Source organism: Dicentrarchus labrax, unplaced genomic scaffold, assembly GCF_905237075.1.
Source record: "Dicentrarchus labrax unplaced genomic scaffold, dlabrax2021, whole genome shotgun sequence".
NCBI classification, from domain to species: domain Eukaryota; kingdom Metazoa; phylum Chordata; class Actinopteri; family Moronidae; genus Dicentrarchus; species Dicentrarchus labrax.
The window spans coordinates 15,906,421-15,918,118 of record NW_026136710.1 but is presented as its reverse complement, the minus strand read 5'-3'; positions in this window follow the sequence as shown (position 1 = coordinate 15,918,118).

Here is an 11,698-nt window from a genome sequence, read left to right as displayed (position 1 = left end):
TTATTGTTTTTTTTTTTTTTTTAAACTCTCGAGCTAAATTAGCAGACGACTGAATGTTTATATTGAGTTCACGTGCCAGGAATGAATCTTGTCTGTGTATCAGGACACATTTGCAGGGAAATATCTGATGCTAAATGCTAATTATTTATCCTCTTTACTAATAAAAGCAAATGAGCCCAATATACATACAAGGTTGTGGATAAAGTGGGATTGCTAAACAACCCTCTAAACTCCAGCACATATTTTACTTTTTTGGTGCTATTTTGGGAACTACTGTAGGAGATGAAGACTGATTTAGCACGTAATCTTTGAAGGAAAATTTTAATTTTCTACTCTTTTTACTTTTTGAAAATAATTTATATTTGCTATGATAACACTCAAAGTCCTCCTCCTCTCAATAATATATGTTACTTCTTGTTCCTACAGAATGATATTTGAGCTTCACTGTGCAGAATGGTGTATGTGCAGAGTTTGAAACTAGAAGGATGTTTTCACATTTATCTGCTGAAAATGGAAAGTTTCTCTGTGCTCACCGAAAATCTGATTTTAAGGGGTGGGGTAACAAGCATGCTTTGTGACATCATAAATAGTTTGGAAGTCAATGTTGATCCAATTTGCAACTTATATAACTGTGATGTAGAAACCTGAAGCCGCCAGTGCACATACACTGAGAATAGACCTGAAAACTTTGGAAATGAATGAAATTTGCATATTCACAGACTATGGAAGTCCCCCCCCCCCTTTTTAATTTTTTTTTTTTATACTTATATTACATATGTAAACATACCTATGATTATTAGATTAGATTAGATCAGAATAGATCCTCCGACATGTTACACACTGGACCTTTAAATTAAACATAAATTATTTTAGAGATAAGGTTTGGTTCCTTACCTATAGTGTTAATGGCTGTGTGTAAATTGTTCATAAATGCACTTTGAAAAAGTTGCAACATGGTCATCTAACTGAATAAAATTGGTTGCTGCCCTCTGAATTTACTCAAATGAATCTCCTACTAAAAACATGTGACATTCTTTATAACTGTATACATTATACTGAAAATTGCTGGTCTCTGACAGCAGTGCCAGAGGTATGAGACTGGTATAATACAAGGTAGAGAGCCGGAACCACCTGGCCGAGGATAAGGCAAACAGCGTAGACCAGGAAGAGATGGAGCATTGGGACCGATTTAACTCCAGCAGCTAAAACAACAAAAAACACACTACACAGCTGGACGGACAAACCTAAAAAGTCCCTGCTTCTTACCCTGTCACCAATGCTTTGCTGTGTGTTCAACTGAACATATAAAGAAAACAGAAAGCACAAACCTGCTTCCCTCTTGGAAAAAAAACGGATGACAATCTTTCCTCACCTTTGTATCCTACATGTGTTGGCACATTTGTTCACGCTCGCACACCAGTTTTCATGCGGGGTTTGATGTAGATCTACAAAATTTTTTTATTTGTTAAAGAAACGATAAAAAAGGAACAAAAAGCTGAACACATTATCCACCTGCCCGGCCGAAATCAGTGAGTCACTGTTTTGATACTGAAGCAAAAATAAAGTTAATGGAAGACGGCTTAAAACCATGTGTGGGCTCCGGTATAAACCTTGGCCTGAGCCTTTAGTCCACTTCCAGTATAAATACAGTAATTGAGTGAAACATCCATGTTCTATTTATGAGCTTGTTGCATAAGAACAGAGAGAGAAAGAGAGAAAATGGCTGTAGAGAAAGTCCAGTCTCAGACAAAGAGAAGTTCAGAAAGAGGGGAGAGATTTAGAGAGTTGAGATCCACAGATATACAATAAACCAGAGAGGACACAGATAATTCAGTAACAAGCTGCTGTTTTTCTTTGCTCTGGGCATTTTTAGCATTTAACTTAAGTATAATGACATTTTTAACAAAACCCAACAAAGAGCAGCTCAGGACATTTGATCCTGTCTAATGAGGGGCGTGCATGTTTGAATGTTTGTGTGTGGGTGTGTGTGAGGGAGGCCAGAGCTTGGTCAGCCATTCATTAGATGTTCTCTCTCCATCAGTGGCAACTGATTAGTTGCATTAAGTCGTAAGACACACCACACTATTCACAGGCTGCTGCTGCTGCTGCTGCTGTGTGTGTGTGTGTGTGTGTGTGTGTGTGTGTGTGTGTTTGTTTCCTATCTCCAGAGGCAGTCCTCAAATGTTGAGGGGAACTTTTCAGATATTTGATATTTCTCTCCTAAAACATGCAATGTGATGCTGAGACCAGCTGCCACCTTTGCTTGGGGACACCTTAGAGTCTTTGTCTGTCTGTCTGTATGTATGTATGTGTGTGTGTGTGTGTGTGTGTGTGTGTGTGTGTGTGTGTGTGTGTGTGTGTGTGTGTGTGTGTGTGTACCCACATGCACAGGAAAGTGATTGAGGTGTGAGTCACTTTGAGTCATAGCTGCTTTATTTAGCTCACTTGTTGAAAGAGAAGAGAAGACATAATAAGGCACAAGAAGGGGTGATGACAATCACAAAGACAGAACAAGAGAGATAAAATCAAATCACAGAAAATATTTAAAAAAAAAAGTCAAACAGCAATCTTCAGCTAACTGGTACTTAACTGTCCAAGAGAAAATAAACCCATACTCTCCTCCTTGCCAACTCCTGATTCAGTCTTGTTGGATCTAATCTTGGCTGTTAGCAGGTGTTGCAGGCACTCACACACTTTAGAAAACTAGAGTCTACAGATTAACTAGCTGGTCTGTGAAGTGTACTGTGTGTTTTTAGGCTAACGTTGACATGCTAACATACTCAGAATGAACAATAACATAATGATGTTCTGCAGATATATGGTTTACCGCGTTCACTAGTGTAGTGTTTTTTTTGACTTGTCATTGCAGAAAAAGCACAGGTGGATCGAACATACATCTAAAATACTAACATTGGTGGCTCCATTTAATTGTCCCAGTGAGTGAACAATACCAGGGCTTTAAACAGGCTAGACTACATGGACTGCAGCCATTGTTTATGTTACCATTACACCTGTTCTTTTCTGGCTATAAAAATTATACCTTTAAGATAATAAGTACTTGATGTGTAGAGCACTCTGTTGATGTGTATACTCATGTACATCCACAATAATAGTTTTGACATGAAACACTCGAAGACTTTGTGCAAACCTACAAAACTGAATTGAAAAAAAAAAGTTTTACAAAATCCATTGGCTCTAGTCCCAACTGTTGTCTCACAATTACTTTCATTTTCCTCTCCTCCTTCCGGATCCATAAAACATAGATTGCTTTGAGAAAACAAAGATGGGCAACATCTGCAAGATCGGCACTTGCAGTGAGGAGAGACAGGAAGGGAATGTGCCGAGAAGGAAGGATGGGAAGGGATGAGAGGAAACGACCTGTGGTTATCTTACAATGTTTTTTGTTTTTTTTCATTTTCAGACTGGAAAGAAAGTGAAAGACATGGAAGAAGCCTGGTCACAAGTCAGGAGGACTTGGTCTTCAGCGCTTTCTTTTTGATATGTTCAGCTCTATAAACACACATGTAAGAGTGATTACATTCTAAAACTTTTCCAAAACAAGTGAATTAAAGAAACATCTTATTCTTTGTCTGAAATAAGTTTTCCAGTTACTTATAGCACTTTGAACACACACACTTAAAGAAGCTTATAAGCATACACACTTTCAAACACAAATACATGCATGCTTGCAGGTATTCCCTTACAAGTGACACGTACCATTTCACTCTCTTACACACACACACACACTGCTCCCCTGACACAATATCACGCTTTCAGCTGAGGATTGTTTTGCTCTCTTTTCAACTCTTCCTCTCCATCACCGTGACAAAGGTCAGTCCCCAAACACAATGACTGCCAGCAGCTGGTGGCCTGACTCACTGCCAAACCATCTGACCCTGCAGCTTATCGGCCAATTTAACATTAAAGACTTCTAAGCAAAACATCATCTGATTCACTGCTTCTGTATTAGTCATAACAACAAGCGCTCAAACTCTGGAAAAATAATGACAGACACAGTTCATCGTGTCACTCACTAAGCTTGACTTTAAGATGCTTATTGCCCAAATTTACAGTACAGCACACCGTTCATACATGAGATTAATGACATGCACAGGACACGGTAGTATAACTGTGCTACATGCTGCCGCAGCTTGGTTAGTTTTTGAAACCTTCGAGCCCTGTGTTCTTGCCACTGGGCCTAAAAACAGACAAGGCTTGTTTGTGAGTTTAAAAACTGGAAATTCGTTACATATCATGTGCTGTACCCAAAGCTAGTCTCTCCCCTTGATCTTTGCACATGCAAAGTCTGGATTATCTATGGTGATATAATTTCTCAGTGTACGATTCAGTGTACGACCAAAAGTTATTTTTATCGGAAGGGTTGTCCAATCTCAGGAACAAGAAACAAGAACGGTAGTTTGCTAAAAACATGATCGTAATATTTAATGTGCGGACACAGAATGTGAAGTGACATGGTGTGTGTCAGGCAAAAATACAATGTGGAAAATCCCTTGGAGAACACTGATATGATAAACTTAAAATGAACATTAAATGAGAAACATTGACCTTTTTCATAACTAATTCAGTCCTGTCAATAACCAGTATGCAAAGATGAAATAAAGAAAAGGTTAGTTATATAACATAATAAATCCCACAAATTGTTGAATGAAACTCTGTGCTGCAACTTTTAATATGCTGATAGGTTATTGTTGACTGACTTGAATAATTTTTACACCTGCAACACAATAAGATGACAAGAATACGATTGTCACCACGCATAAGACCAGCTCCACCCCCAACAAACCAAAATTTCAGAGATTCCTTTATTAGCAGCTAAACTAGCACAACCCATACAACAACTCCTTACTTTCTTGTTTCTTTTAAAAAACAACAGTGAGCCTGGGAAGACAAGCAGTCTGAGGGGTATATGAAAGAGCCAATTGTTAAGTTGAACTAATTAGGAGGTCACGATTGAGAGTCATGGACAAAAACGAGGGTCAGAGGGTCAAACTGCATTCTGGTCATTAAGTGAGTAGATATGAATCAACTATTGTTGTCTTCCAAGCTCATCTTTTTTGTTTTGGGGGGCTTATAATTGAGTTTATAATACAAAAAGCATTCACTACATGTACTTATTTATAGGAAGCATGTCGGTGGTCTACGTGAATCAGAAGTTATTGTCTGAATTGTCCTCCTAATTTCTAACTTCTCTTTCACAGTTTACTGAAAGCTGTTGCACATCACACTATGATGTGTGATAGATGCTGTTGTGAAGCTTTTGAGGTCATAAACATGGGCGTCTATGGGTGAATTAATGTAACCTAATGAGACACAACCTCACTGAGTGGCTGTCCGAAATCATGAGCTAAAATTGTCTCAAAGCTACAGTGCAGACTGTAGAGTTGATTCTCAGTGGGATCAGTAGTACTAAAACTCTTGCACATTTCAAGAAGTCATCTGATGAAGTGTTGATATTAAAAATATGACTGCACTGTGTCAAAGTCTTACTTACTGTTTCTGGTCCTGGTTCCATCATTCTTGATAGGGATTGAATTTCTTTTCATTTTTATGCACAGGGCTCCCATTTCCAACAATTCCTCCAAATTAAACACAATACATAATTTGTACATGCCCTCTAGAACGCTACACATTACAGTTGAATAATAAACACGTTTTATGATGTCAACAGGCTATGGTTAAGATTTAGGCACAAAAACAACTTAGCTAATGTTCAGGAGACATCATTCTTTGGGTTAAAATGATTACCTTGGTAGGGGTTGAGGGCCTTCATTGTGATGGTTGCAATAATAAATACTTGGTTATGGTTAGGGAATAATTGCAGTCATGGTTTTAATACATGTTGACCTATCTTCCCTCTGAGGACGTGTCACTCTATGACATCACCTAACGTCCTCCTTTGCTCCCATCATAATTGCTTCAGGCGCTAAGGGGGTTAGTGTAAACATATGTCGTTTTTGGAGCAATTTACTGAAACAACTGATTGTTTTTTTCCCTGAGAGGACTCCTCATTGCTTGCATTTCAAAACTGCTGATTTTGCAAAATAATACAAACTATTGCCGTATTAACTGCCAGAGACTATTGCAGGCAGTAATAACACATACTGAACTTATGTAATATGAATTTGCTTCACCTCTGAAACACCTTATGGGAACTAGAGTTTATTTTTTGTAGAATTTGGTAGTAACCCTGCTCTCTCTCTGTCTCGCTCTCTCATTTGCTACAGGAATGAATCACTCCCATGAGAGGAGCTGGAGTGGCACTTCACTCTAAAAACAAGCAAACTCTTCCCTCCCTTTTGGCGCTGATGTTTACAGAAGAGCTGTTTGTGGCCCAGATTCAGGTCACAAGTGGTTGTTTTTATATGAAAACCTTATGTGCCTTTGTGCTAATATTCATATGAAAATGATTAAATTCAACTGAAGGATTACAGGCTGGTTTAAGAACTAATACCATCTTTAATTTTACGAAACACTTTCAAATCAAGTTGGATAAACCAAGAAACTATTGGCAGTCTGGCTGGATTTTCTTTTTGGTTTTGTTTTGCTTTTATTCCTGACATCTCAGAGCTGCAATGTCTCCAGAAGTTATGAATAGTATGTAACTATTATAAAATAATCAGTTCTAAAACATGTGTTATAGTCAAACTGCACAATTTCATAACACACAAACTTTCTCTAAGTTTCCCCCACTGTTAAACTGAGGCAAAAGCAATTGTAAGGGATCCTATGATAGTCAGATTGTGCCCGAGTCAATCAGCAAAGTCTCCAAACTGTTTGGAGAAATAATTAGCACTAAACACACAGACAACCCCTCCCATAACAAACTGTCTGTCCCAAAACACATTTTTCAAGTCCAAGCCGAAATGGCGGGAATAAGTGGACAACATGAAAACGCAGACAGGCAGGAATGTTTGCCGTGACTCGTTAGTGACGCACTATTTGTTGTTGTGCCACGCAGCAATGCACTTATTGTTGAGGAGAGACAGTTCGCACTTGTTGGGGGAGGAGAGGGAGAGACCGGGGAAGGCACAGAGGGAGGGGTTTTGTTGTGAGAATGAAAAGTCGAGGGTGTTCTCTTTTCGTTTCCTCCTTTCCCTGAAACCGTCCCCCAACCTTCCCTCCCTTGGTCTGCTTCCCTCCCTCCCCTCCAATACTTTTGTTGTTCCTAATGTCTTTCCTGTACAGGGGTAGGACCTGTTCCCACACTGTGTAGGACATCCCTCAGACACACACACAAGGAAAACACACTCTGTTCCCTGTACATACAGACCTACATACTGTTGAAGTCTGGCCAGATACTAGGATAAACTACGAGGTTTGAAGGATGGTATTCTAAACATCTTAGGATATCTTCTTCATTACAATCCTCAATTATAATATATATATATCTTATTATTAAAAATAATAATAATGTTTTTACAGTAACATTAAGTTTTTTCCTCACAGTAAGTTCAGTTTGTGCCAGAGCAAAGAAATAAAACTCTATTTTGTTACCTTATTGGCTTTTTTATCTACTGTCATCCAGTAGTTTACATTGGCTGGCATTTTCGTACTACTGCTGGTTATGCAGTTTTACTGCTTCAGGCTCAGTATTTGCTTGTTTTGGGTTAAAACAACCCTTTATAAAAACAGACTTTTCTAATCTATCATCGGCAGTGGGCTAAAGAGGACACTGTCCCATATTTTACCAGAAACAAATGTGAACATGTTAAAAAAAGAGAGACTTGTTTATACATCGCTTTTTTTTTAATCGAGAAGCATTTCCTGAACTTCCAATGGCATTTTGCCAGACCTCCCAGTAACCGACTCCCATCTGTACTCACATAGAGGTCTGTGTGAAGATATAAATGTGATCAATGAGACTCTGAGAATGATAGAGGTGCATTTAGTAGGTTAATATCTTTCAACAGTGCCTGTTATGTAAGCTCCTGGCAAAGCACATTGTGTTAGATAAGTCTACAAAATAGCTTGCGCAAGGATAAAGTTTGGAATAAACCTTTCGTGTGCACCACTGAGCAGGAGGGAACACAAAGCTTGTTTCCTGTTTGTGTCACATTCAAACCCCTCCCCTCATTTCCTTCCCTTGGGTGCGATTGTGCACCTGCACCTAAAGGCCACCATAAACACTTTCAGCTGCTCGGCACTTGACTGGCCGCTGAATTCATCAGCTGCACAACAACACATGTGGAGAAACAATACAGCCCTTGGGTGAAAACAAGTTTGTTTTTCACTGATCCTTGACAGTATGAATAGAAAGTCCAGGATGCCCACAGATTCCTTTGCATTCCTCTCGTTTGGTGTTGACTGTTTACATTTGGTCACCGGGATGAATATAGATGTTATATCCATCTTATTATGTGGAGGAATGAAAGGAATGCCACAGCTGCTCAACTCTTTGTTAACATATAAGAATTCTGGGTCACCTGATGGATGTGGTCTAAAAGAATTACACTGCAGTGACTGGACAAAGCTTTATGAAAACATAAGGTTTTCAGATCTTTCTGTTTGACCTTCTTGTTTTATTTGAAAATTTTAATATTTTAAATATGCCCATAGCTTCAAACTGACTGCTATCACAATATATATCTAGAGCATGATATGATATGTATAATAAATAGCAAGGTGTTACAATATATTTTATATATATATTTGGTTAGGGACTTTTGTTAAACAAGTGTCTACCAGGTGTACCAGTACGAGGTGTATGCAAAGAATGCCACTCTGCTCTTTGCTGAATGCATTATGTGAAATAATCCTAAAAGTCTTGAGGTTATAGGAAAAGAATGCAAGAATAACAAGACAAACAGTACAGTGTCAGAGGTCAAATCCCCCACCCCCCCTTTTTTTGGAAAATGATGAGGTGATGGATGTGTTTGAATTATGCAGTGGTTATGTTTACATACAGTTTATGACACCATGAGCTGAATTAGAGCAGTGATTAAAATATTGACCATAACTTTGTTGGAAGTGTGGTCTGGAGGAGAAATTACATGAACAATGCACATATACTTGGCCATGGTACAGCAAACCATTATTCACTGTACTTTGCTTGGTGAAATGGTATGGAAGGGTTAACATTTTTTGCAAATAGCGAGGATAGTCTTGAAAAACACTGTAAATTGTGGCCAGAACTAGGATGGAAGTTTTCATTTTTCTGATCAAACTGTGACCACAATCATAGCCAAAGTTGTTTTACTGACCTACCCTTAACTCAGTGGTTCTTAAACCTTTTCTGACATGCCCTCTTCAGAAGCCATCGCCCCACAGTTCTTATCAATCATTAACAATGATAGGGGGAGCAACTAATAAAAAAGGATCCTAGCTGAATTTTAGTGAAATAAATGTCAGCACAATAGCAACAGCAAACTCTTATTTATTTCCCCTACATAAATCATTATCCTTCAACTTAGTTTCACTCCACATTTTTCCTCTGCCACGCTCCTCCTGCAGTGGGTCTGTGGCCCACCAGGACCCGCCCTACAGCCGTTGACTTAACCGTTTCAAACATGATTAACATAGAAAAATGTTGTGTCACTTATCAAACGTGGTTGTTTACCACGTCACATACTCCTTTCTTGGCAATGAAATTATAAAATTTTTTCTAGGGATGCACCGAAATGAAAATTCTTGGCCGAAACCGAAAACCGAAAATGAGGAAACCAAGGCCGAAAACCGAAAACCGAAACACCGAAAGAAATTATTATGCCAATTATTAGTACCATCGCATTTATGGCTATGACTGTGTACTAACCTCACTATAATCAAGGCATTGCAATTCAAAGAATAAATCAATTACAAAAGTATGAAAATATTAATCCCACATCCTCTACGACAGAGAATGGCTGATCATCTAAGGCAATGAATTCCATAATTTTTTGTGTAATGCCCTTTGCCTTGGCACCATCACTGGCAAACTTTCTTGCCTTTTCAAAAACTTCCACCACAGATGGAGTGGGCGTGCTCGGATTGATTTTCCTTTTCTGTGCCATATTCTTCTCATATTCAGAATGGCAATCAGGATGTTTGGATTTCAGGTGATAAGTTAAACCCGACGTGGAGAAACTCTTTGCAGATGCACCCCTTCTTGAAATTTCAGCATTATTATTATACACGTTTTGCAAATCGCTATCCATGGGTCTTTCTCAGATATATTGAAATACGTCCACACCGCAGACATGTTGTTGGCCGCGGTTTTTGTTTGACAAAAAACAAACTTTCACACAACTTTCTGTTTCGGCCGTGTTGTTTCGGTGATAAAACAAATTTCGGTGGCCGAATATTGGGTGAATCCCTAATTCTTTCCTCTTGTATGTGAATCATAGATGAGTATGAGCTCTTACGGCATTAAACTGGCATTAAACATTGACTGCTTTCCTGGCCCCTTGGGGGCAGCAGAAATAAGTTGTAAACACAACACTGTTATCAATTTTTAAGTTGATATGGAGAATTTGTTCTTCCAGCAGATATGGAGCAACATTAGCGTCCACATGCTGTTCAAATATAAATCAAGATTCTGTTTCTGTGTTGCCTATTTCTCACCTAAAATAATTTCAGAAACATATTTTGGTGTACTGTCTAGCTGTAATACGAGATTGTGTGTGACCAGGCGAGCCACTATTGTTTCCTGCTATGGATGAGTCTAAACTGCGCAGCTGGAGAGAGCAGCTCAACTCTGTCACCTTAATTGGCCCCGTCAAACTGTCGACGACAATAACACCATACTCAAGGTTTCAAAATGATACTCCACAATCCAATGGGTGGAGTACCAACTGCTAAATGTTCAACTTTGTTCACCAGCTAATCGCTAACTTTGTGTGTCTGCTGTTTGGTGCTTGGCACTTCGCGTACAGTGGGTTTTTAGAGCTTTTTCTCTGAAAACAGCCCGCTGCTACTGCTGGAAACAACACTGATGAGAGCGGTGAAAGTGAACCAAAACAATAAGCTGAAAGATGCTGAAACGCTCGCTAGAGCTGACTGGAACTGCAGAGTTTTTGTCTTTAAGAGCAACACCTTTCACATACACATAATCATGGGATCCATTGTTATCTAAAGACATTGACTATAGCAGCTTTAAAGGTTGTAGGTAAGAGCCTTATGCACCACTGCTAATTACTCAAAGAAAGAAAACATGGCTTCCCTCTGCATTTGCATCAGGCCTTGGTGCACTGTGATTTATCTCAGCCTACAGCATTGATCAGTCATAGTATGCTTGCAGGATTATATTGTTTACACCACTAATGAGTGCTTAGAGTATGAGTTTAGCTGTGACGAAGTGAAAGGGAAAAAACAGCTTTGCTGCATTTTCAATTGCCCTTTAAAAATAAGGGTGATTGATCAACCATTGTAAAGAGGAAAGTCAGTTTGTTTGGAAAACACCAGCAGAATTCCTTAAAAAGAATCCAATTTGGTTTGGACGTGTAGCTGAACACACACATACACACACAGTACACATGCATTCCCTCCCACTAGATCCAGTGCCACATCTGCAGACAGTGTAGGAGTGGTTTACAGTAAAACCACTGGAGTTACAGTGAAATTACAGAAGTAAATCAAAACACTCACAGACTGCACTCGCTCCCAGATGTATCTTTACTTTTGTTTTTAGTAAGAGCGTGGGCAGCTCACATCCCACCTCAGACATTTATTGGGTTTAACGCTTTATTGGGAGGATTGAGAA